At 37.1% G+C, this 25,283-nt stretch overlaps 1 protein-coding gene across 1 annotated transcript in view; it reads left to right on the forward strand.

Annotated features, from left to right (window-relative positions):
• Naaladl2 (N-acetylated alpha-linked acidic dipeptidase like 2) overlaps positions 1-25,283 on the forward strand; it is a 701,987-nt gene that overhangs the window by 500,324 nt on the left and 176,380 nt on the right. The window lies entirely within an intron of this gene.

Below are 25,283 nucleotides of genomic sequence, written 5' to 3' on the forward strand. Positions count from 1 at the left end.
ATTAAAATAATCCATATTTATATATGCTTACTAGAATAATTTAATCATCTTTAAATCTTAGCAAAATGTGACAAACTGTTTTTATTCTTCACAAAGGGAACTGTGATAAACTGACCCAACCCCAGCATCTGACCATAAAAAAGCTTAAAATTCAGAGACTGGGGGGTCTAGATCTATCTCCTGAGGTCTAATTACTCTGTAAATTTATTTTTAACCTCTAAAAATAAATGAAGCTTGAATTACAATCTGCATAAAATTTTTCTAAGCTCATAATACTTATCATGTTTTCTTTGACAATCAACTCTAGTTAGCTGAATTCAGTTTTACTACTTTCCTTTTTTTATTCCATATTATTATTTATATAAACTAGAGAAAAGTTATCACCAAGTACTTCCTTAACATTTAAAATATTAGCTGTATTTCTAACACTTAGAAATTATATATCTATCTTACACAAAAGATTATATACAAATGTACAAATGAAGATATAGGAATCTAAATGAATAAAATAGATTTTCCTCTGTATATATAAATGTATGCATGATATTCACTTAAAAGTCTGGGTACTTAGTCTACATTTGTTTGTTATTTTTAAGCTAAGAATTAGAGAACTGTAAAATGATGAAATAATATTTTTTCTGTATTTTTGCTCTCTGCTGATTATAGAAATCAAGGGCATTTGTGAAAGGGCAGCTTGAGACTATATCAATATCAGATACACAATAAGATGGCATAACTGATGAAACCTCCAGAGACAAAAAGTGCTTGACTTTACTTTAGAGCATAAATGCATGCTTGTTGTAGGTGACAGTTTGTTTATTCCTGGCTGCTCAGGAAATAATCATGCAAAAACTATATTATTTAAATCACTGCTTGACCTATTAGCTCTAGTTTCTTATTGGCTAGCTCTTATATCTAAATTTAACTTATTTCTATTAATCTGTATATCATCATGTAGCTGTGGCTTACCAGCAAGTTTCTGGCTTATCTGTTCCTGGCAGTGGCTACATGGTGTCTCCTTGAATCCATCTTCTTTCTCCCAGCTTTCAGTTTAGTTTTCCCTTTCTAACTCTACTCTCTCTCATCATAGGTCAAGGAAGATTCTTTATTCATTAATGGTAATCACAGCATACAGAGGGGAATCACACATCACATGCTGATTTTGAGTAGCTCAGGGCTTCACTGTACCAAAGAAATAGAACTGCTGAGCCACTTTAGAAAGAGATGGGTGAGTAAACAGGGGCCATAAACACAGTCTGAATACCTACATATGTTTAGTAGTCCATGGGATAGTGACTTAAGAGACCTTTAGAGAATGACACACATTTCTTCCTTTGTGTTCTACATGTGTTTTCTAATACATTTGCTGCTAATCAGGTATTTCATTACACCATTAAGGAATGCTGGGAAGAACTCCTTGCCTGAACATAATACTAAGCAAAGGAAGTACTGAAGTCAGAGTTCTATGAAAGTTTTCCCAGCTTTATATTCTTACCCAATGTAAATTATTCCACCAAAGTTTTCAGAGTTCCTGCATTCACATTGCAAACAAGGGCCAAGGGAAGAAATTGTATTTCTGGAGTTCATTCTTAAATAACAAATAGCAGTAATGGGGAGCTGTACAGAGAAATACTTAATATTATGTGCCTTGATGCTAAGATCGGGTTTCTTCATCATTGACAGAAACAAAAACACATGGCAAATGTAGATGCATTAACATAATACATAGCTTGGAAACACAGAGCAAAGGTTGTTGTTTTATTAAGCCTGGCAAATCTTAATACTTTAAAATTGAATTTTGTTTTATTATTAACACAAAATGGGAAAAACTCAGCTACCTACTCTCACTAGCAATATGAGACCAAAAGGAATGATGTTAGCATTTTCTCAACAATTTTGATATGCTTGTGATCAAGCATATATTAACATTCAAATTTAAAGACTTTTTTAATAGAAGATTATTTATCTATGTTTTCTGAATTGTGAATATATGCAAGGGCAAAAAATCGTCCTCTATTTTCTTTCTATGTATCTAGTTATCATTTGTAGCTTATAGATATGGAAAAATATATAGACATTGAGTATAAATTGTGGTTTTGGAGAATGAAGGTTGTCAGACTATTGTATCAGTAAGTGGTTTGATTAATGTGTGTCATCAACAAAAATTTCACATATCAATGTGATGGTTAAAAATAACACTCATCTGAATTAAGAAACAGATATATAAACATTTTTTTTTATTTATAAACTGGCCTATAGTTCAGGCTTATTATTAGCTAGCTCTTTTTTAATAAATTAATTTATTTATTAAAGATTTCTGCCTCCTCACCACCACCGCCTCCCATTTCCCTCCCCTTACCCCGATCAAGTCCCCGTCCTTCGTCAACCCAAAGAGCAATCAGGGTTCCCTGCCATGTGCGAAGTCCAAGGACTACAACCTCCATCCAGGTCTAGTAAGGTGAGCATCCGAACTGCCTAGGCTCCCACAAAGCCAGTACATGCAGTAGGATCAAAAACCCATTGCCATTGTTCTTCAGTTCTCAGTGGTCCTCATTGTCCGCTATGTTCTGCAAGTCCGGTTTTATCCCATGGTTTTCAGACCCCAGCCAGCTGGCCTTGGTGAGTGCCCAATAGATCATCCCCATTGTATCTGTGTGGGTGCCACCTCGCGGTCCTGAGTTCCTTTCTTGTGCTCTCTCTCCTTCTGCTCCTGATTTGGACCTTGAGATTTCAGTCCGGTGCTCCAATGTGGGTCTCTGTCTCTGTCTCCTTTCATCGTCTGATGAAGGTTAATATTCAGGAGGATGCTTATATGTTTTTCTTTTGGTTCAACTTCTTATTTAGCTTCTCTAGGATCACGAATAATAGGCTCAATGTCCTTTATTTATGCTTAGAAACAAAATATGAGTGAGTACATCCCCTGTTCCTCTTTTGGGGTCTGGCTTACCTCACTCAGGATAGTGTTTTCTATTTCCGTCCATTTACATGCAAAAATCAAAAAATTATTGTTTTTTACTGCTGAGTAATACTCTAATATGTGTATATTCCATACTTTCTTCATCCATTCTTCCATTGAAGGGCATCTAGGTTGTTTCCAGATTCTGGCTATTACAAGCAATGCTGGTATGAACATAGTTGAGCATATACTTTTGTTATATGATAGGGCATCTCTTGGGTATAGTCCCAAGAGTGGTATTGCTGGGTTCAGGGGTAGGTTGATCCCGAATTTCCTGAGAAACTGCCATATTGCTTTCCAAAGTGGTTGCACAAGTTTGCATTTCCACCAGCAATGGATGAGTGTACCCCTTTCTCCACAACCTCTCCAGCAAAGGCTATCATTGGTGTTTTTTATTTTAGCCATTCTGACAGGTGTAAGATGGTATCTTAAAGTTGTCTTGATTTCCATTTCCCAGATCGCTAAGGAAGTTGAGCATGATCTTAAGTGTCTTTTGGCCATTTGAACTTCTTCTGTTGAGAATTTTCTGTTCAGCTCATTGCCCCATTTTATAATTGGGTTGATTAGCCTTTTATAGTCTAGCTTCTTGAGTTCTTTATATATTTTGGAGATCAGACCTTTGTCAGTTGTGGGGTTGGTGAAGATCTTCTCCCAGTCAGTGGGTCCCCTTTTTGTCTTAGTGACAGTGTCCTTTGCTTTACAGAAGCTTCTCAGTCTCAGGAGGTCCCATTTATTCAATGATGCCCTTAATGTCTGTGCTGCTGGGGTTATACATAGGAAGTGGTCTCCTGTGCCCATGTGTTGTAGAGTACTTCCCACTTTCTCTTCTATCAGGTTCAGTGTGTTCGGACTGATATTGAGGTCTTTAATCCATTTGGACTTGAGTTTTGTGCATGGTGATAGATATGGATCTATTTTCATTCTTCTACAGATTGACATCCAGTTTTGACAGCACAATTTGTTGAAAATGCTCTCTTTTTTTCCATTGTATACTTTTAGGTCCTTTATCGAAAATCAGGTGTTCATAGGTTTGTGGGTTAAAGTCCGGGTCTTCTATTCGATTCCATTGGTCGACTTCTCTGTTTTTATGCCAGTACCAAGCTGTTTTCAATACTGTAGCTCTGTAATAGAGTTTGAAGTCAGGGATGGTATTGCCTCCAGAAGTTCCTTTATTGTATAAAATTGTTTTGGCTACCCTGGATTTTTGGTTTTTCCATATAAAGTTGATTATTGTCTTCTCCAGATCTGTGAAGAATTTTGATGAGATATTGATGGGGATTGCACTGAATCTATAGAATGCTTTTGGTAGAATTGCTATTTTTACTATGTTGATCCTCCCAATCCAAGAGCAAGGGAGATCCTTCCATTCTCTGGTGTCCTCTACAGTTTCTTTCTTCAAAGACTTAACATTCTTGACAAATAGATCTTTCACTTCCTTGGTCAGAGTTACCCCAAGATATATTAAGCTATTTGTGGCTATCGTGAAAGGTGATGCTTCTATGATTTCCCTCTCTGCTTCCTTATCCTTAGTGTATTGGAAGGCAACTGATTTTTTGGAGTTGGTCTTGTATCCTGCCACATTACCAAAGGTGTTTATCAGCTGTAGGAGTTCTTTGATAGAGTTTTTGGGGTCGCTTATGTATAGTATCATGTCATGTGCAAATAACGAAAGCTTAACTTCTTCCTTTCCAATACGAATCCATTTGATCCCCTTATGTTGTCTTATTGCTATTGCTAGAACTTCAAGCACTATATTGAAGAGGTAAGGGGAGAGTGGACAACCTTGTTGTGTTCCTGATTTTAGTGGGATGGCTTTGAGTTTTTCTCTGTTTAATTTAATGTTAGCTGTTGGCCTGCTGTAAATAGCTTTTATTATATTTAGGTATGACCCTTGTATCCCTAATCTCTCCAAGACCTTTATCATCATAAAGAGGTATTGAATTTTGTCAAATGCTTTTTCAACACCTAATGAAATGATCATATGTTTTTTTTTTTTCTTTCAGTTTATTTATATGGTGGATTATATTGATAGATTTGTGTATGTTGAACCAGCCCTGCATCTCTGGGATGAAGTCTACCTGATCATAATGGATAATTTTTCTAATGTGTTCTTGGATTCGATTGCCAGTATTTTATTGAGAATTTTTGCATCCATGTTCATGAGTGATATAGGTCTGTAATTCTCTTTGTTGGTTGCATCTTTGTGTGGTTTTGGTATCAGGGAACTGTAGCTTCATAAAAGGAATTTGGCAATGACTCTTCTGTTTCTATATTGTGAAATACATTAAGGAGTATAGGTATTAGCTCTTCTTGGAAGTTCTGGTAGAATTCTGCATTGAAACCATCTGGTCCTGGGCTTTTTTTGGAAGGGAGTTTTTTGATAACAGTTTCTAATTCTTTGCGACTAACAGGTCTGTTTAGATCATTCACCTGGTCTTGGTATATGGTACTTGTCTAAAAAAAATGTCCATTTCTTTTGCATTTTCCAGTTTTGTGGCATACAAGCTTTTGTAGTAAGATCTAATGATTCTCTGAATTTCCTCTGTGTCTGTGGTTACGTCCCCCTTTTCATTTCTGATCTTATTTATTTGCGTGTTCTCTCTCTGTCGTTTAATTAGTTTGGATAGGGGTTTGTCGATCTTGTTGATTTTCTCCAAGAACCAACTTTTTGTTTCATTGATTCTTTGGACTGTTTTGTGTGTTTCTATTTTGTTGATTTCCCCCCTCAGTTTGATTATTTCCAGTCTTCTACTCCTCCTGGGCGCGTCTGCTTCTTTTTTTTTGTAGAGCTCTCAGGTGTGCTGTTAAGTCCCCAATGTATGCTTTCTCCGTTTTCTTTAAGTGGGCACTTAGTGCTATGAACTTTCCTCTTATCACTGCTTTCATCGTGTCCCGTATGTTTGAGTATGTTGTCTCTTTATTTTCATTAAATTCAAGGAAGACTTTAATTTCTTTCTTAATTTCTTCCTTGACCCAGTTGTGGTTCAGTAGCTGACTGTTCAGTTTCTATGAGTTTGTCGGCTTTCTGGGGGTAGCATTGTTGTTGCCTTCTAACTTTAATCCGTGGTGATCTGATAAGACACAGGTGGACACTGATATTTTTTTGTATCTGTGGAGGTTTCCTTTGTTTCCGAGTATGTGGTCAATTTTTGAGAAGGTTCCATGAGCTGCAGAGAAGAAGGTGTATTCTTTCCTATTTGGGTGGAGTGTTCTATAGATGTCTGTTAAGCCCATTTGCTTCATTACCTCCAACAATTCTCTTAATTCTCTATTAGGTTTCTGTCTGATTGACCTGTCCATTGGTGAGAGAGGTGTGTTGAAGTCTCCTACTACTAGTGTGTGTGTGGTTTGATGTCTGCCTTGAGTTTTAGTAATATTTCTTTACATAAGTGGGTGCTTTTATATTAGGGGCATAGATATTCAGGATAGAGACTTCATCCTGATAAATTGTTCCTGTTATGAGTATAAAGTGTCCATCTCGATCTCTTCTGATTGATTTTAGTTTGAAGTCAGTTTTGTTAGAAATTAGTATGGCCACACCTGCTTTTTTCTTAGGACCATTTGCTTGAAAAACCTATTCCTAACCCTTTACTCTGAGTAGATGCCTGTCTTTGTGGTTGAGATGTATTTCTTGCAAACAGCAGAATGTTGGATCCTGTTTTCATATCCAATCTCTTAGCCTGTGCCTTTTTATAGGTGAATTGAGACCATTAATATTAAGTGATATTAATGAACTCCGGTTATTCTTATTGTTTTTGGTAGTAAAGTTTGTGTGTCTCCCTTCTTTGAGTTGTGCTGTTAAAGGGTCGTTAGATGCCTGAGTTATTGTAGGCAGTGTTGGCAATGTTGGGTTCCTTGTGTTGTGATTTTCCTTCTATTAATTTCTGTAGGGCTGGATTTGTCGCTACGTATTGTTTAAATTTGTTCTTATTCTGGAATGTCTTGTTTTCTCCATTGATAGTGAACGATAGTTTGGCTGGGTATAGTAGTTTGGGTTTGCATCCATGGTCTCTTAGTTTCTGCAGTACCTCTATCCAGGACCTTTTGGCTTTCATGGTTTCCATAGAGAAGTCAGGTGTAAGTCTGATCGGTTTATCTTTAGAAGTTACTTGGCCTTTTTCCTTTGCAACTCTTAATATTCTTTCTTTAATCTGTATATTTTGTGTTTTGATTATTATATGGCGAGGGGATTTTTTTTGTGTGTGTGTGTGTGTGTGTGATCCAGTCTGTTTGGTGTTCTGTATGCTTCTTGAATATTCAAAGGAATATCTTTCTTTATGTTGGGAAAGTTTTCTTCCATAATTTTTGTTAAAAATATTTTCTGGGCCTTTGAGCTGTGACTCTTCTCCTTCTATCCCTATTATTCTTAGGTTTGGTGTTTTTATTGTGTCCCATATTTCCTGTGTTTTTTGTGATAAGAATTTGTTGGTTTTGCTGTTTTCTTTGATCAGTGTGTTTATTTTCTCTATGGTGTCTTCAGAATCTGAGATTCTTTCTTCTATCTCTTGTATTCTATTGATTATGCTTGTTTCTGTAGTCTCTGCTCGTGGACCTAGATTTTCCATATCCAGCTGGTCGTCAGTTTGTGTTTTCTTCCTTGCTTCGATTTCAGTTTTCAATTCTTGGACTGTTTCCATTACCTGTTTGATCATTTTTTCTTGGTTTCCCAGGGTATCATTTACGTATTTACTCATATCTTCAAACTTTTTGTTATACTTCTCATCCATTTCTATGAGGGCATTTTTTACATGTTGTTTAAGGGACTCTATTGCTTTCATAAAGTCAGTTTTTTCCTCTTCTTCTGTGTTAGGGTGTTCAAGTCCTTGTGTTGTAAGATCATTGGGTTCTGGTGTTTTCATGTTGTTCTTCAGATTGTTGGGTGAATTTTTGCCTTGGCATCTGCCCATCTCCTCCTATCAATGCTATCTAATGGGTCTTTTAAAACAGGATCAGGTTTCCCTGCTGGCCAGGGGCCCCGCTTACAAAATGCCATCGATCCGTTTCCTGGCTCCTGCCGCGGGCCAAGATCCCTCTCACCACTCAGAAGGGTCTTCAGGACCAGAACCAGGCTCCCCGTTTGCTAGGGACCTCGCCAACAAAAGGTCTACCACTCTGCAGGCCAGACACCAAAACAGAGAAACTCCTGCTGCCCTCTGCCCCATGCTCCCGACCCAGCATCCAAACAGGCTAAACTGCGTGATCCTGTGGCCCCGTGGAAGGGAGGGGGAGTGAAGGAGGCCCCTGGGCACAAGCTGGGATGGGTCAGGGAGAGAGAGGTCTCAGTAGAGCAGGAGCAGCCCCAGCAGAGGGTACTAGCCCTCACAGACTAACGGGGGGGGGTCAAAGGGGTCAATGAATGCCCCCGCTCCGTTTCCTGTGTTCCGCCGTGGGCCAAGAACACTCACCCCACTCAGGAGGGTCTTCAGGGACAGGACCGGGCTCGACGTTCACCTATGGACCTCGCCAATAAAAGGCCTACCACTCTGCAGGCCAGGCCCCCCCAAAACCTACTTGATTTAATTATAGTGGGGCGATCTGTTCTCAGTGTGGGCTTCAGTGTTACATATTTGGACTATCCCTCACCCACCGCGCCTGCATGCTGGTGTCTCTGCTGTGCCTGCGCGCTGGTCTCTCATCCGCGCCTGCATGCCTGTGTCTCCACTGCTTGGGCCTGCGTGCAGGTGTCTCCGCTGCTTGGGCCTGCGTGCCGGTGTCTCTAAACATATAATTTTTTATTAATTATCACAAAATGATACTGAGATAAAAGGAATAGTAGATAAATTACAAGGCATGATTGGTATTGGTTTTAAATACTGTTATTTAACATGAGTAGTGAAAGAGGGAAATTAGCCAATATTGAAGTATTTTCAAGATATTGAATGTAACCACAGTTTTCAGGGTTCATGCCCTAAGTTCTTCTAGTCAGAGTTTATTTTCACACAGTACTGACCAAAGAGTTCACTGTGTGTTAGTACCTGTAAAGCAATAACCATCTCCCAGCAAGCAACTATTTACATTTTAGATCTTTGCTAAAGAACACAAATGTACTTTTATATCAACATAAATTGTCTATGTACTAAAAAGTTAACTTTGTGATTGTTGTTTTTCTGCCTCTACCCTATACTTTAAAATAAAACAGCTTTCTCCATACACACGGCATAAATGAAAACTTGGAAGTGGGTTTTCATTGTTGTCCTTGAAGGCTTTATTTTTTCACTGTGTTTGAAACTTTCTTGGCATTTTTCTTTTTGATATAAACCACAGAACCCTAGAAAGTAATGAAGGAGACCTCATACTGATGCCAAAAGGAGCAATTATGGCTTTAGCTGTCAAATGCTAGGTGAAGTGGGTGAAGACAGACACACACTGCAGTGGGTGGTGAAGTGGGTGAAGACAGACACACACTGCAATGGGTGGTGAAGGGGCTGTAGGGAGACACTTGCAGTGGGTGGTGAAGAAGCTTTTCCTACTCTTCAGTGTCTTCATCTTACGCATCACATTTCAGTGTTTTAGTGATCATAAAAGCCAAACTAATTTCTTCAAAGACTAAAACATGAATAAATACAAGGACAAATCTTTGCTACCTAACCCTTTAGTAAGCACATAAAAATCATCATGTACCTAACATTTTAAATAATTTTCTTTCTCCTTCTACACTTTTTCTAAATTTTTAACAATTGTAATGGTCTATCCTGTCTCTTTAAGAGACAAGCTCCTCCTCCCCTCCTGCTACTTCCCCAATCCCCATCCACTGCTGAGGCAGGCAGATCTTCCTTCTGCTTCCAGTCTGAGCCTTTCCTTTTCTGTCTCTTTCCCAAAGAGGTCACTGCTGCTGTGGCTCCCCCTCCCATTTCTTTCCTCTTCCCCCATCTCCCTACCTCTTCCCTTCTCTTCCATAACCCACTAAATAAATATCCAACCTCACTCTGTATAGCATGCCATACCTATTCATCTTAGTATCTCACCTACCATGTGGCTCCTTGCCTGGGACTTGCTCCCTGCCTGGGACTGGCTGACTTCATGGACCACCATGGTCTCAGGGCCGACTGCCCACTGCCGCAATTAGAGACCTGCAGCGTTTTTATTTTTACCATGACAACAATTATCTCACAAATTGTTATTAACTACCAGGACATTCCTGATCATTGACAATAGTTCCTCCAAGGGAATACATCTGTAGATCATTTTAATATTGGATGCCAAAGGAAAGAGTTAATGACAAAGGTAAAATGTGGTAGAATCAAAAGCAGAGGAAGAAAATCCCAGTTTGATATGGTTGCTGCACTGCACATTCTCAACACAGGAAAAGAACAGACCAGAATATATGGAGAATCATTTATCAATGAAGGGGCATTCGAGGAATGTAAGGCATTCACCTCTAATATTCTAAAATTCATTGAAGGTGATTTAAATTAGATGTTGGTAACAATCTGTGTAAAGCACTGATACATACTTTTAAAAAATAAGGTAAATTTGAGAAACTATCTTACAAATGACCATCAGCAAGGACAGCCTGTTCTACAAATAAAGTTCCAGGATAGCCAGGGAACTGGCTATTGTTAGACAGAAAAACTGTCTCAAAACAAAAATGACCATCAAGTTGTAGGACACGAGACATAAACAGAGTCCAGATAGGGGGTATTCTACTAGTTTTGCCTTAGCAAAGTGAGACTAGTGATCAGCCATTAGGAAAATTCTCTCGTATGATGCCACAAAACAGTAAGAAGAACTGGCTCAAGTTCTGAGATTACCTGGGAATATGGAATAATTTGTTTATCAATTAAAAGTTACAAAAAAGGACATTTCATATTAGTCACAGGAAAAATCCATCAAGAGGAAATCTCATCTATGCCCCTAACACAAGGGCATGCTCATATGTAAAAGAAACACTTATAAAGCTTAAATCACACATTAAACTCCACATCACTCCTCTCTCACCACTGGATAGATCAGTCAGACCAAAAATGAACAGAGAAATAAAGAAACTAACAGATGTTATGACTCAAATGAACTTAACAGACATCTATAGAATATTCCATCCAAACAAAAAAGGATATACCTTCTTCTCAGCAGCTCATGGAACTTTCTCAAAAATTGACCACGTACTTGGCAACAAAACAAACCTCGACAAATACAAAAAATTGAAATAACAACATGTATCTTATCAGATCACCATGGTTTAAAACTAGAAGTCAACAGCAATACTAATTCCAGAAAACCCACAAACACATGGAAATTAAACAATGCTCATCAATTAGTCAAGGGAAAAATTAAGGGATAAATTTTAGGAAGAAAGACTACCATTCAAAAGGGAATTTGTTTTGAATAGTAGTGGAGGTTCTGTTAGTTTATGGTTTTTGTGGAGAACATTGTCAATCCAAGTGGCTGAATTATTATAAGATATGTAATATTATTATTGGATGTCTAATATTGTTATAAGATGTCTAATATTATTTTAGTAAAGCTAATATTAATACATAATATTTAGTGTTATTAAAGAATATCTAATAATATTTCATAATAGCTAATATAGGATATCTAATATTACTTTATGATATCTAATATTGTTACAGGATATCTAATATGATATGAAGAGTATCCTCAGAAATATTGTATTGAAGTTAGTTTACTTTTTTCTATACCTATACTAATGCCTAAATATGATCCTTTGTTAAGAATTTTGAGTGATACAATGTCAGACAAAAAAGTAGCTGGAACACTGATATTCCTTCTTACTGTACAGAATAAGTATCTCAGTGAGGTTAAATTTTAGAGGAAGGTGCTGTTTGGATAAAACTTTCATGTGGAGATTAATAGTTTTTATATCATTTGCATTCAGAAAACACAGTAATATTTCATCTTTTCATAGATAAAACTTTTAATTCAATTTTTAGCAATGTTTAAAAAATTAGTGGCAATTTCACTAAGGATAAAATACATTGGATCAACTTTGACTTTTCAACCATTTCAGGTTGATGTAAATTTTGTATGACTATTGGTTACCTTTTGAAATAAAATAGTTATTGCTGTATTTACTAATATCTTAATATATTATCCTAGATACATGATATTGAAATGTAAATCTGTTTTAAAAGATCAAATATTACTTTTTCTCTTCTTTTGGAGAAGGTCTAGGGGAATAGCTCAGTCTGGCCTGGAATTAACAGTTCTTCAGCCTCTGAGTTCTAGGGTTACATCCTTATGCTCTCACGGGTAATTTAATTATTTGTTTAATTTCTGTTTTTTATTTCATGTTTCAAAGGCATGCTTTTCTCTTGAAGCTAGTAAAGTTTTAGAGGATGTCTTAAAACCAGCACAAAACCTGACTGTCATTCCTAACCTGGATGAGCAAACATCAGCATTTTTAGAGTGCTTTTAAGTGGGTGATGGATTGTTTGGATAAAATGTAAGAAGTATTACTTTTAGGAAATAAAGCGTGAGGCTATTTATGGTCCCGTATATACTTTTACTGCATTTGTACTTCCATGTATATGTTTGAAGTCATTATTTATCTATGGATTAAAAGGTTTTATATGAAAATCAATTTTCCATGTTGTATGAACTTAGTGATATTAGATGTAAAATGTCTCTGGGGAGAGCTTCACTCCATGCTTTCATGATGTGCACTAAAACAGACACAAACCCAGGGAAGTATTTTCAATGCAGAAATTGTATGTTGTAAAGAAAACTGTGGGTTGGAGCTACTCAAGGGAGATGGTAGTATATTAAAAATAACCCTTCATGCTTTCAGAACAAAATATTATAGGTATGTTTTCTTCACAAATGTATAATTAAACTCAACATCTTCTTTTAATAAGATTGGAGCTTGCATTGTAGCTATGACTTTTATGTAGAGAGCTTTAGTTTACTGTTTTTCATTATACTATAAAACGTTATAGCTTCTAAAGGAATGCCTTAGATGATCAGTTTTTCTCGTTTTGGTTTTATTACCTAAAAGGTGACTACTATATGAAATGTATTAACATTTAATCTACTTTATTAAAAAAGTTAATTATCAACATAGATATTGTAATCAATGCTACAGTGTTAAAAGTTATTAGTGCATTATAAGATATGAAAGTAGAAAGACTGTTACTGTTTGAGTGTATATTTTACTAAGTTTTAAATATGATGACTGGTGTTTCAGATCATTTACTGCTTTTCTTTAAGCAGAACTTGAGATTGGTGTCTACCACTCATATTACACATCTCATAACCACCTATAACTTCATTTCTGGGGGATCCAACATCTTCTGGCCCCATAAATCCTCTTACATACATGTATAAATGTATACATACAAATGCATGAAAGAAAAAACAGAAGCTTTAAATGAACAGAAAATAAAAATACTAACTTCAACCTTTGCTTAAGTAGCAAAATACTGACATCTGTGCAAGGTACACCACAGAAGGGAGCAATTTGGTGACAAAGTAGAGAGAGTGACTATAAATAATGTGAAAACTTTGACGCACAATAAATATATTTCAGGAAGTTTTCACATCTAACTCAGTAAGCAGTAGCTCACTAAGTACACTGATATATTTGGCGATAATTTCATTTTGTGTTATATATAGATATAGACGTGTGTGTTTCTTATTTTGAGAATCTGCCAAGAAAATGAAAGTAAGTTTCTATTTTGTGTTCCACATTTCTCATTTACTCTAAAGTGGATTTTATGTCTTTTCATACCAGTCTTGGACAATGTCATTCTCAAAGTCAGCTGAAAGTATGCTGACAGAGAGCATTGTAACCAGAGCATAAAAGGTGGACCCAAGAGAATAAGGTCAAATGCCTTTTCAAAAAGTGCTGTTGAAGCAAACTTATATAATAAAGAGATTTAATAGCTCTAGGCACTATCTACTTATTAAGAAAAGAATCTAATATAATGCAACTTATGAGGATGACCTGTGCAGCCTCTTGGAATCTGTAATAATAGACTTTCGTCTTAGCAGTTCAGAAGGCCCCATTGTCCCATAAGTGAGTGAAGTACCAGCTGGCCATCTGTGCAAATGTGTACACACAGAAGCTCCTGTAGTAAAAACTAATCAGTGGCACAGACGCTCATTGTCACCTCCTCCAGATTTACTCCCTGCACTCCCCCTTCACCTGCCGCTAGGGTCTCTAAATTCCATACAGATGTTTTGGGGTTTTGTTTTGTGAACTGAACTTTATTTCTGTATATTTGTACATGATCTTGGAATTCTGTGGAAACTGATCTAATTGTAGATTATTGTTAGCTTGGGATGTGATCATCCTTTAAACACTGTATGTCATGAGTTAAAGCCATCAGTATTTTAATATAGAATGAACTATTTTTTATGATAGTACAGGCCATTTTTAGAACTGACCAATGTATAATTTGAATAAATCAACCAAAACTGTACTTACTTGTGTGTTACCATTGAGAAACAATACTCATTTTGGCCCAGTTGGGATTTATTTATTAATATATCCATTTTCTTTTGGAAAATTAAGCTGTATGACTTTACTGATTGAAGCTATATTGGTCCTATATCACTTAATAGAAATTCATATACTAAATTTTATACCTTTGAAAATAAAATATTGATGAGTAATCATAACTATATACCTAAGTCATTCAGAAGAATTACAACCCTTATAATGAATAACTTTTAAAAAATAAGAAATATGATAACTTATTTTAAAGCTGCTTGTTCAATGATCAAAATCTTACGTATCAGAATGTTTTTTTCTGCTATTATCTTATTCAGTACATACACACCATCTTATTGAATGGAATATAGAAATTCTGTTAAAATATAAGTGATAAAACTACAATAGACATATTTCATTAACGTTTCGAAGACAGAATTGTATTTGTTATCTGTTATAATTTTATGTCTGTCTTTCTCTACATTGACTGTTGACAAGTTTAATTTCTCTATAAGAAAAGGTGTTTAGTATACATTAAATTTGTATCTGTGATGCTATGCCATGCTATTGTCTATCAGTGATACAACCTTATCAAAGCTGGAAAGGGACTCTTTTCAGGTATCTTTCCCAAAGAACAAGGATCTGATTTCTTGGGAGAAAGAAATGATTCAATAGTTAAATACTTGTGTTATGAATATGAGGACGCATTTAATTCTGGATGAGAGTGGAACGCAATCCCAATTCCCACTTGAGGAGGTAGGAAAGGAATACACAGAGAGACTGGAAAGTGAGACTAGTTGTTTAGGTGAGATCTGTATTTGGTTGAGAGATGCTGCCTAAAAACCATAAAGGTGGAGAACAATGAGAAAACTAGGCTGCACAGGCAGGGTCATCCATGTGTACTCCCCTGTGAGTACACACACACACACACACGCACACACACACACATACACACACACACAGAGACATGTGTATACATCCTCTATCATATATACATATGAAAATGAATGCTGATTTCTAGAAAGCCACGGCAAAAATGACATAGTAGTCATTTGAATTGACTTTATCCTCTATTTTGTGAGAGACAAAGAAATGAACTATATTAGTTGTTGAAGGCTTGTGCATAGATCGTTACTGTAGGATGAGATTTAGGTCACATTAAGTAATCTTGATTAGAAATGGGTGGGTTTGAAGTTATCTAATGCCAAACATCTGGCTACTGAAAAGTCACATGAGTTACAGGTCAGCTGTAGTTTTTCAGAAAGCTGTTATTTATTATAAATAAATATGGGGTAAGAACCATTGCTTTAGAAAATGATGAAGAAAATTCTGATATGAGGTTGGTGTACACTTTGTATTGTCCTTACAATGGATTAGGGGGTGAATTTTTAAAAGAAGATAATCATTCATAAAGTGAGCTAGAAAAGCTGAATTTGATACAGAGCTTCATTGTTCATTATGAAGACTTGTGTAGATTTCAGAAGAATTAGGAAAGACTTCTGTTTATTTTCAAGCAACTACCTTTACCTCCTCCTTGGTGGATGCCAAGCATATTTACATCAAACTCTGAAAATTCATCACTACATTATTTTTCGTGGCTACCTTAAATTGACTGAATTTGACAGATGAAAAGACCTGACTACTGTATGGTCGAAAATGCTCATCAGTGAGTGGTAGTGCTTGCAGCTTTGACTAATGATTAATTTAAGAAGCCTCAATAATGTCATGAATTCCTCAAGCACATATTAGCCAAAGGAATTAATAACCTTTTTTTGATGGTAACTTTCATTCAAAATACTAGACACTGATAAAAATGCAGTGTGTTTTAAAACTCAATATCTTGTTTTAAAAATATTAATGTACTCAAGGCCTGCCTGATCTACAGAGCTAGTCATAGGATGGCCAGGGCTACACAGAAACAGCATATCTCAAAAAATCAAAAACAAAACAGTAGTGCATTTATTAGTGTTTCAAATGTGAGAGTATGTTGCCATGTACAGCATATTTTGTGGTATTTTTTTAGATTTAGTTTTTCTAGTTGGCATATAAAATAATAAATCTCATAACATCCTTAATATTTGTATATCATTATACTTCATGCTGTTCAGTCTACTCCCCTCTCCATATCTTGCTGGTCCTCTTCCTTAGCACTGATAGTAACCCCTTCTTCCTTGATCCTACATGTATCCCATGGCCTTCTTCTGTTTACCTCCACATTACAGTTTTACAGTTCTTTCAACCCACTCTCCAAGAAACCTTTGTATTTCATTCCCTACATATCTGCATGCACACACACAAATAAATATGCATACTCTTACATACACATAAATTTAGATCTTACATAGAAGAAAATGAGATATTTTCATTCTAACTCTTCTAATTTTTGATAATTATAATGTTTTCCAGATACATCTATTATAAAATTGCAAATTTTATAATTTATTCTTCTTTATACCTAAATAAAATTCCATTGTATATATGGACTTCAATTTCCTTATCTGTTTATCTGTTAACACATACTGAGACTGGTCTTATGTCTTATCTACTGTGAATAGTACAGCAATAGACAAGGGTAAGCAAATTTCTCTCTGTTATACAACAGCATACTTAATTATTTAATTCCATAGCTTTCCCAGAGACTTTTAGTTGAAAATACTGTCTCATAGATAAAATATTAAGTTACTTAAATTTACCAAATTTTATCAATATTGATCTACATTTTAACCAATAGCCCATTTCTTGTCAATGAAATAAAATCAGCACAGAGATGTTTAAACACAATGTACCAGAAATACTCTCTCATTTTGTGTCAGTCTTTATTCATACTCCAATCTGCTTTCTCATTTCCCAGTCTCACAGATGTTTACATGTGATATATGGCATGACTCTCAGTGATAAGGCTACTTCATAAAAACTTCAAATTCTTTATCTGAACTTTATTATAGCATTATATATTAATATAATATTATTATAATATTTCTTTATAAGAACTTCTTGTGTTAACTAGTTTTCTGTGACTTTGACAAAATGTCTTAGGTCAGTATGTAAACACAAAATGTTTGTGTTGGCTCACACTTTTGAAGCTTTCTGTCTACAGTGTGTTGACATCATTTTGTTGTTGTTGTTTTGTTTTGTTTTTTCAAGACAGAGTTTCCCTGTAGCTTTGGAGCCTGTCCTGGAACTAGCTCTTGTAGACCAGGCTGGTCTTGAACTCAGAGATCCTCTTGCCTCTGCCTCCTAAGTGCTGGGAATAAAGGTGTGCGCCACCACTGCACAGCTGATATCATTGCTTTTAAGATACAGTGCAGCAGCAAAAACTAGTTATCTCATGGACAAAGATGAGAGAGAGAGAGAGAGAGAGAGAGGAGAAGAAGGAGGAGGAGGAGGAAGAGGAGGAGAGGAGAGAGGGAGAGAGGGATACTAGTTATCTCATGGTCAAAGATGAGAGAAAGAGAAAGAGAGTGGAGAGTGGAGGAGAGGAGAGGAGAAGAGAGGAGAGGAGAGAGAGAGAGAGAGAGGCGTAGGGAGGGAGAGAGAGATACTAGTTATCTTGTGGTCAAAGATGAGAGAAAGAGAGAGAGAAACTAGGGTCTTTCAATAAACCTGAGAGCACATCAGTGCCCCAAAGATTTGCCATGAGGTTCCACCATCTTTCAAAATTTCCATGACCTATTAGTAGTGTCGGCCAAGACCAAGCCTAATACATGGTCTCTTGAAGTCAGATACAAACAATGACTTTTCATGAAGCCAAACACTTCTCCATAGCTGGAATCAATGATAATGTCATTCTGTTAAGCAGTTGAATACGTTTATATTTGGTAAAATATTTGAGTTTTATGGATTAAAATGTAAAATGAAAATTTAACATTGGGGAAATATTTCATCTATTCTAAGTGCTTACTGTACTATTGTGGGTATTGGGATTCTGATCCCTAGAACTCACATTAAGTACCAAGTGAGATTGTCAACTTTGCTTGGAAGGCAGACATGAGTTTCTAAGAAAAAACAGACTTATCAATACTAACTACATCAGTGAGCTCTCAGTTTGATTGCAAGTTCTTGCATTGATACATCAGATAAATAGTGACTGAGGATAGCTCCTAACTGATTCCTAGCACCAACCTGGCATTTCCTCATGTACCCACATACATATATGTGCCCACACATGTAAACATGTGTACATACACATGTCTACCACGTGCAGAAAAAGAGAAGTTATCAGCAAAATGCTAATCCATACTTGGATATAAACAACAAACTTAATAAATAAATGATAAAAGGAAGGATAGGAGACATGTATACCATTTGAAATGATAAAGAGCAACATAAAAATATATGGTGGACTTCAATAGCTAATAAGATCCATGAAGGAATAAAAGATTTTACACTAAAGGTGTGGAATCATAAGCTGGTTTTTGTTTGGTTTTTTTGTTTTTGTTTTTGTTTTTTAATCAAATTACAGTAGGTTAAACTTTAGTCATAACTTCTGGTCATCAGCCAATGCATGTGCTTTACAGATGTCTTCTGATTGAAGTAACTGATAAATTTTCAGGACAGTGGCGGAAAAATAACGGATTCTATGATTTCTTCCCACCTGGCCTTTCCAACCTGTTGTCTAAGCAAAGAATACTCTTGTTGTTTACAAAGAAATGAGCAAACATCTATGTCAGCAGTAACAGGAGGGCCTGCATGTTGGGGTTGCTGTCCTGCCCGGTTCCCATAGTCATTAAGTCTCAAAGAAAATCACAGAGAGGTCTACATAAATTATAAACTGATTGGCCCATTAGCTCATGCTTCTTATTAACGCTTACAACTTATATTAGCCCATTATTCTAGTATATACTAGCCACATGGCTTGGTACCTTTTTCAGCAGGGAGGTCACATCTTCCTTCTTAGGTGCCTTGGCTTCCTCTTTCCCAGAATCCTCCTGTTCTCACCTCTACTTCCTGTCTGGTTGTCCCACCTATACTTCCTGTCTGGCTACTGGCCAATCAACATTTATTTAAAATATAATTGACAGAATATAGAATTGTCCCACACCAGTCACCTAAGTCCTTTCAGAGAATCAAGGGAAAATCAAGTGGCAACATTTAAAAGAAACCCTTGATGTGCTTATATACTTCATAACAGAAAAGGCCTTTCATTTGGTTCCCAGGACCAAGTAACAAATAATCCAAACAAATTTTACTTTTGGCAATGTGCAGGAGCTTTGTAACAAGTTGCCACTGTTCTAATATGCCTATATATTTGAGCTAAAAGCTCACAGTTTCTAGAATGAGATTTTCTATCTGTCCTATTAATAACCAATCTCTCTCAGTGGATTTAATCAGCAAACATTCTGTCCCTCATTCTGCTGCATTACAAAGTGTTGTGTTTTCTTAATGACTTACAGGTGTAAGTCATATTAAGCAGTATATGTCGTGACCTGTGTAAGCCTCCCTAGCAATGGGATAGACCTCTTGATTCTCTGCTTCACCTGCACAAACTGGCTTCAGCTTGCAGCAATTTTTCTAAAAGCATTGTTATTTACTTTGATATTTTAAATTTTTGATTTCTTAAGATTATAATACAATGACACCATTTCTCCTTCTTTTCCTTCTTTCTAGTACTTCCACATTGCTCTACTTTTTTAATATGCAGAAAGGGAACTTTTTTGTGTTTGACGTGCTGAAGTATTTATACATGCCATTACTTTTTTTTTTTTTTTTTTTTTTTTTTTTGGTTTTTCGAGACAGGGTTTCTCTGTGGTTTTGGAGCCTGTCCTGGAACTAGGTCTTGTAGACCAGGCTGGTCTCGAACTCACAGAGATCCGCCTGCCTCTGCCTCCCGAGTGCTGGGATTAAAGGCATGCGCCACCACCACCTGGCGCCATTACTTTTTTCTAAGTCTACTTTGTAATATTTTATCTATGGGCTAGTTTAAATGTTTTCTATGAAGACTGTGAAAATACTCCACAGTGCCTGACAACGCTTTGAGAGAATAGAATGAACTACGGAAGATCAAACACTCACTGTATCTGTATGCAGTAACTGAATATTCCTGCTAACTCAGATTAGATGTTAGCCAGCAGGAGGACACAGTGCAGTCTGATACATCAGACAGGAACCACCAGTGAACTAGAACTGTCGAAGACAACAGTAAATGCAGGACAGAATGTTGCTGAGAGTCTAGGGTGAAAAGTTATTTCAGAATAGAAGGCAATGTAATTCTATGTTAGATAGTTTTAAGAAGTAATAATCATTGTAAAACAAAAGAAGAAGGCTTTTGCTGCTCTTTTTTTTGTTTGTTTTGTTTAGCTTTTTAGCAAGGCACTGAACCCTATAGGTCACATTTAATCAATCACTTAATGGTAGGACTAAGTCTTCATGTGGGTTACATGCTGATGACAATAATGAACAACTGTATTCTAAGAAGTGAGTGAAGGGTCATAGATGATGTGGAAATGTGGTACAAGCACAAATGACTCCAATTTACAAAGTTTACTCACACGTAATTTTGAGGAAACAATTTATAATAACCTTTTCTACCTCATTAAAAATAAAATGGGAAAATAATTAATACTTATTGCTTATACATGCATTCCCGTTTTCTTTTCTGATATGCCTATAAGAAAATGGCATCACAAGTACAAAGAAAAAAAAAGACATTCCTAGAGTAAAATTTGACAAGGGACCATGCAAAATCTGAATTTGGGGTATAAGGGTAAAAGAGTTGATCCTTATTTACAGATAAATTAATAAGAAGAGAAATAGAACTTATCACCCAAGGAAAAATGGATATATTTGAAATGGGTGTATATTGTAGTTTATGACATAATTTTTAAAGAATGATGTAATTTTCAACACATAGTGTTTCATATTGTTTATATTTCTTACTTTTTTACTTTTATATGTATATGTATTTTTAATTCAATCTAATTTACATACTAATACCAGTTCCCTTTCCTTCCTTCCCTCCTCTCCCCCAGCTTCTCTCCTCAGAGAAGGTGAGACCTCCCATGGGGAGTCAGCAAAGTGTGTCATATCACTTAAGGCAGGGCCAAGGCCCTCTTCTCTGTACCTAGGCTAAGCAAGGTATCCCTTCATAGCAAATGGATTCCTAAAAGCCAGTTCATGCACTAGGGATAAATTCTGGTTCCACTGCTAGTTGCCCTACAAACTGCCCAAACACACAACTATCACTTATATTCAGTGTGCTTAGTTTGGCCCTCTGCAGGTTTCCCAGCTGTCAGTCCAGAGTCAGTGACTCCCACTAGCTCAAGTCAGTTGTTCCTGTGGGTTTGACCACCATGGCCTTGGCTCATTTACTGTTAATATTACTCCTCCCTCTCTATGGTTGGACTCATGAGCTCAGCCCAGTGCTTTACTGTGGAACTTTGCATCTGCTTCCATCAGTTACTAGATGAAGATTATATGATGACAATTAAAGTAATCATCAATCTGATTACAGGGGAAAGGCATTTTAGATACCTTCTTTGCTATTGCTTAGATTCTTAGTTGGAGCCATGCTTGTAGATTCCTGGGAATTTCCCTAGTTCCTGATCATATAATGTCTCCCTCTTTCAAGGTATCTTGCTCCCCCTCTCTGTCCTTCACCCAACTTGACCTTCCAGTTCATTCATGTTCCCCTCTCTACCCTCCTTCTCTCCATCCCACTCCTCTACCACCTTCCCCATCCCCCCATTTTGCCACTTTACTAAGGAATATTGTCTGCTTCTTCCCGGGGTGGAGGAGCATATCCAAGCATGTCTGTCTTAAGTTTTTTCTTGTTTCCTGTCTTCTCTGGGATTGTGGACTGTAAAATGGTTATCCTTTGCTTTATGTCTAATATCTACTTATGAGTGAGTACATATCATGTTTGTCTTTCTAGGTCTGGGTTATCTCACTAAGGATGTTTTTTGCTTGTTCCATCCAGATGCCTGCATATTTCAAGATATCATTGTTTTTTTACTGCTGAGTAGTAGTAAATGCACTACATATTTGTTATCCATTCTTTAGTTGTGGAGCATCTAGGTTGTGTCCAGTTTCTGACTATTGCAATTAATGTTGCTAAGAAGATAGTTGAGCAAATATCCTTGTGTTATGGGTTTGCATCCTTTGAATATATGCCCAAGAGTGGTATTTCTGGTCTTGAGGTAGGTTGAGTCCCAATTTTCTTAGAAACTGCCATAGTGATTTCCAAAGTAGCTGTACAAGTTTGCTCTCCCACCAGCAATGGAGGAATGTTCCTCTTACTCTGCATCCTCTCCAGCATAAGCTATCATCTGTGTTTTTGATCTTAGTCATTCTCACTGGTATTATCTCAGAGTTGTTTTGATTTGTATTTCCCTGGCTGAGGATGTTGAGCAGTTCTTTAAGTACCTTTCGGTAGTTTGAGATTCCTCTGTTGAGAATTCTCTGTTTAGGTCTATACCACATTTTTAAATTGGTTTATTTGATATTTTAATATATAGTTTATTGAGTTCTTTGTATATTCTTTTATACTTTGGAGATCATCCCTCTGTCTGATTTTTTTCCCATTTTGTAGGTTGCCCTTTATGAATTAAGGACAGTTCCTGAGGAAGTATAAAAAGATCTCATGAGAATTAAGAGATTGGGTCTGCAAGTTAATATTCACATTCTTTAGAACAGATAATAATTTCTAGTTGTATTGATTTCCATTAGGGAATAAATAGCAATAGACAGTAGAGCTGTCAATACTGAGAAGTAATTGCCCCAATGGTTTGACAAAGATTGAAATTTTAAAAATTAGAAGGATATAGAGAAGGAAAATCCCAATCAAATTGACACTTAATTTTTAAAGTCTTAAATTGAGTCTTGACTTAAAATTAATATATATGTAATGATAAACAAATTGGAAAAATTTCTATTTTCTCCTTCCTTTTCTACATTGTTATAGTTTATCTCACACTTTTTTTTTAATTTTGTAAACTATGATGCTAGAAATAATTTTTTTCTTTTTCTTTTTTTTTTTTTGGATTTTTCGAGACAAGGTTTCTCCGTAGCTTTTGGTTCCTATCCTGGAACTAGCTCTTGTAGACCAGGCTGGCCTCGAACTCACAGAGATCTGCCTGCCTCTGCCTCCCGAGTGCTGGGATTAAAGGCGTGTGCCACCACCGCCCGGCTAGAAATAATTTCTAATGTGACCTCTCTGCCAATGCAAAAATCCCATTCAAGCCAAATCAAACAAGCCGAATTAAAGATATCCAAGTTTGTTAGGATTCCTGCACTCTCGGGTGGCCCTGAGGGGAACTGGGAAGCCGCCAATGTGAACATGGGAGGAGGGGAGAAGACCATGAAGGGACTGGGGAGCAGTTTATATAGACTGGGGGAATGGTTCTGACCTTCTCAGGGGAGGGGCCAAGTTTTGATGGGTTGGGCCTCTAAAGATGGAGGCCAGAGATGAGGATTTACATTCCAGACTATTTGTATAAGGGGTGACAGGAAGTTGAGGTCATATTTTGACCAATATTTAGGCTCTCTTTGGAAAAAGAGGCATTGACTCAAGTCTGGATACTTAATGCAGGCATGGGGCGACATGGGTAAGGGGAGAGCTGGGTATTGGTGGGTTCATGCTCAGTGAGAGGTGTGGCTGGAAAGGCATCCTGTGTACTGTCATCCTGGAGATGCCAGGCATTTGTTTCTTGCAGGAGGTAAGAAGGCAGGTGTCTAGGAAAATATATTGTTATTACCCATCTTAGTTGTATCACCAAAGATGAGTGTGCTAGGACGAAGAGCAGGTAGGCCCTTCATTGTGGCATCTTGGAAAACTGGAGTATGGAAGGTTATGTCTGCTGAACAGGCCAAGTGTCCTGAGCCTCCGCTTGAGCTGGAGAGATGGTACTAGCATGGGTGTTTCAGGTGCTTGACAGCTGAGGGGGTGGTGAGGATTACCATGTGAGGTCTTATCCATCAAAATTTGAGAGACCTAGGAGTTAGCTAAGGATATCTCAAGCAGGTATCACTAAGAAAGAATGAGAGAAAAATTGTTCTGCAAGAATGCAGGGCAGTGGCAAAGTCTTAAGTGGGGAGAAACGGATCCTGTGACCCTATAACTGAAATTGGTGAGGGGAACATAAGGCCCAAGTAAGAGGTTAGAACAGAATAGGTAGCTCCGGTGTTCAAAAGAAAAGTAATGGATATACCCACTACCTGCAGCTCTACCCTAGGACCAGATAGGGTTATGGGATATACCAAGTCTGGGCAGCATCAGTCCTCTGCACAGCTGAGTTCAAAAGCTGACACAGTTTCACTTGCTGATGTTGATGAGGCCAGAATCCGTGGCATGGCATAGAGGACCAGCCTGCATGGGGGCATTGTGTTTTCCAGTGTCGAAGTTGCTGGCAGATAGGGAATGACCTTGTAGGAAGTTTAGTGAAATATCGTGCCACATGGCCATTTAGGCCACACTTGTAACAGCTTGCCTGTGAGGTTGACTTAGGCTGGGCTCTATTAAGGTAAAGCCTTGTGGTTGGCTTTCCTTGTCCCCCTTCCCATGGCCTTAGGACAGTTGCTAAGGCCTGAGCCATTTTCACCAATTACTGCATAGGGGTTTGGGGTCCCTCCTCAGCCTTTCTTAACTTTTTTCTAATATCTGTTGCTGACTGAGAAATAAAATGGGTAGCCAAGACCATGGCTCTTGCTAGGGAGGCAGGATCTAGCCTGGTATATTTAGATCATGGTCTCTTGTAACCAATTTTTAAAAATGGCTGGATTTTCAAAATTAACTACTTTTTTTTTCTGAGACCATTTCCATACCCTGAAGTAGGCAATGAACCATGTTTCACCTCTATAATGATACTCTTTACTATAAGCAGAAGGATTAGTAGAAAAGGAACCCATCTGCTTTTCTATCTGAGAGAGATATGGAAGAGAAAAGGGAACATGAACTTTCATAATGCCATCGACTCTCGCCACTTTCCAGAGAGGGCA

Source organism: Chionomys nivalis, chromosome 24 (assembly GCF_950005125.1).
Source record: "Chionomys nivalis chromosome 24, mChiNiv1.1, whole genome shotgun sequence".
In the NCBI taxonomy this organism is placed as follows: domain Eukaryota; kingdom Metazoa; phylum Chordata; class Mammalia; order Rodentia; family Cricetidae; genus Chionomys; species Chionomys nivalis.